The following is a 7947-nucleotide window of genomic DNA, read 5'->3' on the forward strand; positions in this document are numbered from 1 at the left end:
ACACACACACTCTCTCTCTCTCTCTCTCTCTCTCTATATATATATATATATATATATATATATATATATATATATATATATAAATTAAATGTAAATTTGAGCAGGCTTTATTATTTCAAGGAGTAATAACCTAACATTAATTATATTTTGAAGTCTTGAATTACTTTATACAATTTTTCCAACAAAACTAAATAAATACATCTACACTAAACTAAACAATAATTATCAACATGATTAAATATGAGTTTCTTGATGGAAAATATTATTAGCATAATATATATATATATATATATATATATAATTATTACATTCTTGTGATTATTAATTCTAGACAATTTTAAGTAATCCAACAAGTAAATTCTATCATCTAGAAAATTATCACAACTCACATGGAATTATTATTTTAGTCATAATGATTATTTTTGTAATAATAAAATTAGTCATTTTTATAAAAAAATATAACTAGTTTTACAAATTATTTAATCTATATATTATGAACACTTATCAAATTAAATACGAAAATTTTTATAAAAATTCCACCACTAGATTATTTACTAAAAAACAGATTACAAGATTGGTAGTATGATATTTTGATTATTTGAATTTTTACATGAATTTCTAAACTAATATAATATGTTAAATTGTCCAATACTATCCAATAATTTTAAACAATTCTAGAATCTACTCTAACATGTACAAGATCAGTTTTGTATATCCAATTTCATCAAAACACAACTCTAGAATTAAAAGCCCAATTTCAAGTGTTCATGAACCCTAGAATAACAATAATCTAAAATTCGGATTTATTTGTCCTCTATCACAGAAATAGATGATGGGCTTTTGTCAAGCATGAAAAATAAATAGAATAGGTTCAAGAATTACCTAATTTCGTTGAGAAATGAAGGAGAAATATTGAGATGAAGTTATGAGCCCTAGATTCCTTCTCGCTTCAAATCCGTGAGTTTAGATGATTGTGGACGACTTTTGAGAGTGGGGAATGAGAGGAAATGATAAGAGAAGTCGTTTGGTTTAAGATTTGCAAGCTAATGATATCGAATTGGTAAACAATGATTTGGGTTCTTGAGGCGCTTTAATGGAGTTTAATAGAGTTTTATTGGGATTAAGTTGTAACATTAAAGGGTAAATGAATCGTTCAAACAATATGCATTTAGTTTGACCACCCCAATGCCATTTAGGAGCGAAAAGAATGTCGTTTGGTTGCGTTTAATATCGTTTGGAGGCGTGTCAGGTTTCAAACGAGATGTGGGCCGCGACTGGTGTGTAAGCGGGGAAGAAGGCGCATGGAGTTCACGCCCGACGCGTGGAATACGGCTCAGGGCAATTGGTTGGGGATTATGAGGTGCGTTGGGGACACGTGGTAATGGTTCATGTTTGAGAAAAAGGCAGAAATGGCCCCATAACATTATAACCTCATTTAACCCTTTGTTTTAAACTTAGTTAATGTTATCTATTATAATTTCTACCAGATCTAATTGATACTTATATAAATAATTAACGTTTAATTATAATCTTAATATTTCTAATCCAAATTTAATTAATTTAATACGAATTAATATTTAAAACAAATAAATAATAAAAATTCTCATTTAATACATTTAGGATCTGGTTACAAAACTAGTCTGGTTTTCTAGGATTCGTTTTTGGCGGATGTTACAGAACACCCCTACCTCCAGTGTTGAACAATCCACTCAATCTCCAACACTACCTTTCATTCACACAATTACTAATAATCCAAATATTATTAATCATAAATTCATGGAACTCGTCTTGCAAACGGTCGATGTATTGCATTCCAAGGATGTCGAACAATTGTACTTGTCAATGTATGATTTGCCGGGTGTCGAAGCAAGCTCAAGTTCTAGACGAAGGAATAAGTGGAAGCACAAAGGATAAATAGGGGTCGAGTGGAAGGAGGCTTGCGTCTTTGGAACGACTACTTTGCCCCACAACCTGTATTTGACGAAGTCAGATTTAGACGTCGTTTCTGGATGAGGCATTCAATTTTCCTTATAATTTTAAATGACTTATAAGAAAAGTATCCGTACTTTAGTCAACGTACGGACGCAGTTGGCAGAACAGGGCTATCTTCGATTCAGAAATGCACTTCCGCCATACACCAGTTGGTATATGGCACGGCCGCTAAAGCAACCAATGAGTACGTACTGATCAGTGAAACTACGACCATGCAACGTTTAAGGTATTTTTGCAAAAGTGACTTTAGCGGTGATTGATCTCTTGTGTTTATGGCCAAATGATGTTGTATGCCATTATACATGATTTACATTATACTGTGTCACTTTGATCACTTTCTTGGTATAGGTGACTTCTTTTTTCTATATTCTTTGACTTGATGTGTTGGCAGGCTGTTCGTTTTGGAGCCGAGGGTCTCTCTGGAAGCAGCCTCTCTATCCCTAGGGATAGAGGAAAGGTCTGTCTACATCCCACCCTCCCCAGACCATATAAGTAGCTTTACTATTTATGAGATTTACTGGGTATGGTTGATTGGTTAATTGATTGAGTACTTGAGGAAAGCCTAATGCAACCGACATCCAAGGGTTGTTTGAGGCTCATCAAAGCCAACGTGACATACTGGGAATGCTTGGTAGCATTTATTGTATGCATTGGATGTGGAATAATTGTGACTTTCGTCAACTATCCATACTTGTAACCTGATCCATTTTCACATCCTATGTAATTTGATATATGATTCATGCAATAAACATATAAATTCTATGTCTTTGTAATTATGTTTGTAATACATAATACTCTACATGCTAAGTCACAAGTCTTATACATGCTATACGTAAGTTTCTATGCTAGTAGATCCGTTAATTTGGTTAAACAATGCATTATTGGTGGCTAAACAAAGTCCAGGGACTCAAATTGTTAAAATAACAAAGTTTCTAAAAATCTTGTTCTCCCGCGCCATGCGGAGGAAACACCTTAGTCGCATGTGTCACGCAAGGGAACCAGTTGACCGGGCCAAGTGTGGGTCTCTCGAGCTATGCAATAATGCAACAGACTAAGGTCTCCTCATCGCGTCACGTGAGGGAGCCTCTGATCACAAAAATTTGGTCAGCGACCCGCTGTTCGTCCGCCACCACCATTACTCAATTTTTACACTCCATTTCAGTTACACAATCGATTCTAATGCACCTAGACATGATTCCAACTCAATTTCTAACCTCAATTCAAAACACTGAGGTACAAACTTGTCACACCCCTAATTTCCACGTGTCACCGGTGGGCCCGGTGGGGAGTATAGTGACGTAGTTGGCATCATCATAGACAAACAACACAATATAAATAAATGCACAGCGGAAGCAAAGATAGATTCATTTCAACTTTAATAAAGTGTAATATCATATATCACTAATAGTTGAAACGGATCCACAGGCGGATCAAAATAAAATAAGATAATGTTCAACAGATTTATTGTCATCCAAGCTTGCGAAACTTATTGTGGACGCTCTAGAAGACAGCCAGCCTATTACGTGTAGTACCTGCACTTAACCTTTTGGGAAAAATACGTCAGTTTACACTGGTAAATACAATTTAACTGACTCATTTTGAAAACGGTTGAAAATTGATTTAAATGCACATGGCATAAAAATATTTTTATAACTTGGGATAATTATTTATAATAATCTTGTAAGGGATTTACATGTTACTTATGCGTTCAATAGCCCGATCCGTAGACCGGGTTAAAGATTAATAGACACACCACAATATAGAGTTATACACTGACGGGTGTACGCCTACACCCCGTGCTCAGGTCGTGACTATCTCGTAAGATAATGCCGAGGATATCCGGGACATGGTCATTAACCTCCCAAAGGCTTTAAGCAATAAAACACATTCAAAACAAGGCATCTCAGTAAATTTAACCTCTATTCGATTAAAGAATTCGATAACGGACCAAGCGGTATATTATATACCGTACTCCAAGCCCATATAGGGAAAATAAGTTAAAAGTATTTACCTCGGTATGTATAAATCACAACTAGCAAGTGAAGGTAGCTTTTACTGGTTCTTCTATTCTGGAACAAAGGTTTATAATAACCTATTAGATTCCTAATGGATCTTTATTTAAGCCTAAGCTTAGACCGGTTAGTTTTAAGGACGATACGGTTCAAACGCACGATTAAGCGAAGACCGGGTAGAACGTGATTTAGACCCGAAAAGTTTGAATACTTGTATAATATGGGTATGCTAAATACATTCTGGATTTTGAGACGAAATTGATAATGTTTGACCCGTTTCGGTCAATTTATGCAAACTAGTTACATAAACCGAACCGAACGCTAAGAGAGCGTTACGGGTAACCATAAGAGTCATATGCAAGTTCCCTGAGATAATATGCTCTAAATATGTCATAATATCAGTAAGTTATGTTCTATTATGCCCCGAATGAATTTAAACTCAACTTATGCCTTATAAGGGCATTTTGGTCATTTAAAAGATTATAAAAGAGTTAAATTTGTAATCTGAGTTGTAGGTCTGATTTATACAGTAAAAATACTTATTTAACATATTATAACAGTATGGTATGCCCCATATATGAAACTTATCATTTAAAATCAAACTATGCACCTTAGGGGTATTTTGGTAATTTCACATGGGCTAAAAGTGTCAAAACTGGAAACCTGAGTACAAAAACTTATACTTACTGTTATTATATAAAAATATACTAAGAATATCAGTAAGTATCAACCTTATATGTTTAATATGGTTATAGTGCATACTAGGCGTTAAAAACGCTTAAAAAGGTGATTTAGAGCCGTTTCCGGATTTTCAAAAGGAAGCTGATATTTTTATATTTCCAGAATGCTCAAAATAATTTATTTAACAAATGAAATCAGTGGAAAAAGGTTTGGGGTCAAAAAGATTTATAAAACTCATTTTATGGCTTAAAAGGGTAAATTCGGTGTTAACCGAATTAAACTTAGAGACCTATGTTATGCTCAGCCAAAAATTAAATAAAAATCATCAAAAATCCTAAAATATTATATAACATCAGTGGGTAAAAAGTTTTATATCAAAAAGTGGGTTTAAATAGGCTATATGCTAATTACGCCGTTTACTTAACATAAAGCTTTCAAATTACGATATTGAGCATAACTCTAAATCTGGACCTCAAACTGACATCAAATTTTTGGTGCAAGTTTATAAATCAGTAACAAACGTTTCTACTCTTTCACTTTTTCAAAAATCGCGTTTTATAGTAAAAAGGGCAAAATAGTCATATTTAAGCATAAACCGGTAACATGCATATGAATCGGATAAGTGTTGAACCAAGTTTGTAAAATCTCAGAGAGTTGTACATATATAAAAATGGTCCAAATTAAGCTCTTAGGCAGATCTCAAACATGCATGCACGGATCCTAATCGAGAGTCAAAGAAAAAGTCATTTTATGAGACTTTCGGTTCCGATCCGGGTTTAACTGAAAATTGTCGAGTTGATCATGATGAAACATGTTCCTACATTAATTATAAAGTTATTTTGATGATCAAACAGGTTGCATGTGACCTACATTGCTATTTATGCTAGATTTTGCAAAAACACATTCTGTTGACTTTTTAAGAAAAGCTTTGACTCGACAATCATCATGCTTAGAGTGAGAATCTGAAAATACCCTTTTGAGGGTTTGTTACCTACATAAATACCAACTTGTAGGTACTTTCAATTCGAGAAATGACTGAGCCATTTTCGTTTAATCGAAAAGTCAAACTAAATTTACGACGGATTGGCTTTCGGTTAATAAACTAAGCTAGAACGAATTTGAAAGAGTTATGAATACTTACAAGAGTCCTAATAACAAGTAGAAAGCCCTATGAACCCTTGTTGATGACCAGAGAGCTCCAGAATTGCTCTTGTGAATTTTTGAGAATGCAAGTGTTCTTGGTTTACTACTTCAAGACCCTTATATGCAGAATTTGATGTGTTGTGAGGCTGCCACAGAGGTCTAGAGAGGTTATGAGGAGTGTCCAAGTGCCCCTAAATGCATGTAAGTTGATTGGTGAGGCTCTAGAGTGGACAACAGCTGGTTACAACTCGGAATCAGACCCTTAACTGCAAATAACCCGTTTTCTGTCGCTGGGCAGGCCTCGCGTCACGCCTAGGGCCCTAGGTGTGACACCTAGCTCCATCTGATCCTCAAATCTCTTTTAATGTTGAAGTTTTGGTCCTTGGTCCTTTATTACGTGGTTTTGGCTATCAATCTTGCTCATTAGACCCTCAAACTTGATTTTTATGGACCTTGGGACATTTACAAACATGGTAAAGTCCTCGGTTAACTTTGCGCTCACCCGAAAAGTCATGAAATTCGACGTTGACGCATTTAGCCCTTCGTGCACGGTTTTGATCATAACTTTCTCATACGATCACGAAACTTCATGAAATTTTTACCACATATTCTAGTGAGTATATTTTAGCATTACAAAGCTTCGGGTTTGCCAAAAGATCACTCAGAGGTATAATTTCAACATGTTGACATGTTTAGCCCCTGTAGTTTGTAATTCCTCACTTTCTTACATTTTCCGCTTTGTATGATCCATGATTTAACCGTTTGAGACAATAAACATTATGTAGGGTTATTTTAGAGCCTATCTTTCCATTGTTGACACTTTGGACCCTTATAATTCCATAGTTTCACTGTTTGTCAACTCTAGTCCCTTTAAAGTATGTTTTCACATATCCAAAGGCTATGCCACATGTCTATGCATTATTGGACGTAAATTTCCGAGGTGTTACATCCTCACCCCCTTAAAAGAAATCTCGACCTAGAGATTTACTGGAACAAATGAGGGTATTTTTCTTTCATCGTGGATTCTACCTCCCATGTGTATTCGGGACCTCTACGGGCATCCCACTTGACCTTAACTATATGTATGTACTTTCTTCGGAGCTTCTTCACCTGTCGATCTTCAATCGACAATGGTTTTTCCACAAACTTCAAGCTCTCATCAATGTGTATATCTGTATGCGGTATGACCAGTGATTCGTCAACGAAACACTTCTTCAGATTACAGATATGGAACACATTATGTATACTACTAAGCTCTTCCGGTAAGTTTAGCTTATAAGCAACTGATCCGACGCGTTCGATAACCTCAAAAGGTCCTATGTATCTCGGGCTTAGCTTACCTTTCTTACCAAATCGCATCACTCCCTTCCAGGGTGATACCTTAAGCAATACTTTGTCACCTACTTCAAAGTGAAAAGGCTTACGCTTTGGATCAACGTAGCTTTTCTGCCTATCTTGGGCAGCTTTCAAGCGATCGCGAATCTGGACAATTTTGTCCGTTGTTTCAAAAACCAAATCTGGTCCTGATAACTGAACTTCTCCTACTTCTGCCCCACAGATTGGTGTTCTGCATTTTCTACCGTATAATGCCTCAAAAGGCGCAGCCTTAATACTAGTATGGTAGCTATTGTTATAGGAGAACTCTATCAATGGTAGGTGGTTATCCCAACTGCCACCTAAATCAATCACACATGCTCGAAGCATGTCTTCCAATGTTTTGATGGTACGCTCACTCTGTCCGTCTGTCTGCGGATGGTAAGCCGTACTAAAGTTTAAGCGCGTACCCAAAGACTGTTGGAAACTCTTCCAAAAATGAGAGGTGTATCTCGTATCTCGGTCAGAGATAATCGACACTGGTACACCGTGTAGAGCTACGATCTTATCCACATACAATTGAGCTAACATGTCAGAGCTGTAAGTTTCCTTAATGGGAAGAAAATGTGCTGACTTGGTTAGCCTATCTACTATAACCCATATAGTATCGTTTCCCTTCCTTGTCTTGGGCAATTTGGTGATAAAATCCATTGTCACCATCTCCCACTTCCACGTGGGAATTTCAGGTTGTTGAAGCAAACCTGACGGCTTCTGATGCTCAGCTTTGACTTGCGCACAAGTCAGA

The sequence above is a fragment of the Helianthus annuus genome, chromosome 13 (genome assembly GCF_002127325.2).
Source record: "Helianthus annuus cultivar XRQ/B chromosome 13, HanXRQr2.0-SUNRISE, whole genome shotgun sequence".
NCBI classification, from domain to species: Eukaryota; Viridiplantae; Streptophyta; class Magnoliopsida; order Asterales; family Asteraceae; genus Helianthus; species Helianthus annuus.